This window comes from Pteropus alecto, unplaced genomic scaffold (genome assembly GCF_000325575.1).
Source record: "Pteropus alecto unplaced genomic scaffold, ASM32557v1 scaffold123, whole genome shotgun sequence".
Classification (NCBI taxonomy): domain Eukaryota; kingdom Metazoa; phylum Chordata; class Mammalia; order Chiroptera; family Pteropodidae; genus Pteropus; species Pteropus alecto.
The window spans coordinates 2,287,489-2,289,208 of NW_006433950.1; positions in this window are offsets into that span (position 1 = coordinate 2,287,489).

Below are 1,720 nucleotides of genomic sequence, written 5' to 3' on the forward strand. Positions count from 1 at the left end.
GGGCAGTTCTCCAACAGCAATAAATCCATCACCTGCTGCAACTCTTATCTATTCAAATTATCTTCTCTCTTAATTCCTCCCTTGATAAGTGGCCACATCTCTACCCTATTCACCCCAGTAAAGTGAATAAAAGGTAAAGTGGTGAGAGACCAGGGTTGTAGCTGCTTTTGGAAAATGCAAAGAACCACAGGGAGAAGCAGGATCTCGGATTCCAAGGGCAAAAAGGTACATGCGGTTGATGTTTACAACACTCTCGAAATGCCTACATCGTCTCGTTTCCCCTCTGCTGTGTTTCCCCCCGTCGGTTAGCTTGAATTGCCTGCTATGCCTCCACACGTAAACATTGACAGAGAGACACTCATTTAAAATCATGTCAAGGCTCATTTCATGAAAGGCTGACGACCAATTCTTGAATCTTTCTCAGAGATACTGAGTGGTTTTAGCATTAGGGTTCGCGTAACTCCGAACCACCCACCCATCTGTTCACTGCAAATTGCTCTACCTTTGCTTTCTGGGTCTCGCCTTCTAAAATAAGGAGGCGCAGATCAAGGTAGGGGGATCAAGGTAGAGGTAGGTAAGCTTTGCATCTTCCTTTATGAAAATTCTGCTCTTATATGCAGATTTAACTCAAAATCAACTGCCCGAGTTAGATAAAACTGTTTTTCCAACCAGAGACCGCCTTCTACATTTTCTTCTGGGCCACCTTAAGTGGCTCTCGAAAGCATGAGCAGTGAGCCAAAGAGAAAAGAAATCAAATATTATTTCAAAGCACTGAGCCCTTCTATTCGGCAAAAGGACAAACGTCTACCGTGTTCCTGTCCCCTTCTTGGGGTATCCCTTCTGGTTCCCTTGTCCCCCAGGCTGGCAGGGATTTGGGTGCCTGCCCGGGTGAAGGGAATCACAGCAACTTCTCTCTCGTGGAAACAGAAAAGGAAACAGGCGGGTGGCTGAGAGTTTGGACTGAGTTGATCTGCTTCTAAGATGACAAGGAGGGTCTGCGCTGAGCCGGGTACGAGAATCTCCTGGGACTTCAGGAGGAGAGCAATGGCGGAGTCGCAGGACCCTCGCTGCCTGATTCAGTCCCAGCCATTCCAGCCAGGAGCGAGGCTGGCAGGAAGGGAGCGGGGCCCCAGCGCCTTCCCGCGCAGGCCTCCAGGAAATGAACAGAGCAGAACTGGGCTCGGGCCAGAGGTCATCAGGGGAGCTGGGAGAGGACACGGGCCTGGGGACTTCTGGCTTCAGAGACTTCGCCGCTCTCATCCTGTCCCTCCTCTATCAGCTCCCGGCGAGGCCGGGCACCCACCGGAGGAGCTGGAATCGGGACAAAGCAGCAGGCGAGGCCTGGAGAGGCCAGCCGGTGGGGACAGAAGGGCAGGGGAGGAGCTCCGTCGCCCGCACGGCCTCTCCCTGGGGCCTCTGCTCTCCAGGGACCCACTCGAGCCGGGGCCCCCCGAGGAAATAAAAGCAAAGCAGGGAAACGAAGGCTGTGTGTGTGTGTGTGTGTGTGTGTGTGTGTGTGTGTGTTCACAAACGTGTGAACTCCGGGGACCCGATACAGAAGGCCGGCCTGGGTGTCGAGGATGCGGGTGCCCAGGGTCGGGTCCCCGGGGCCCTCCGCGCTCCCCTGGGGACCGGCGCCCCACCGGCGTTGCGCAGACAATGAACTCCTGGCGGGGGCTCCCGGCCCGGTGGGCCTGGGTGGAGGAGACAGGAAGTGTGG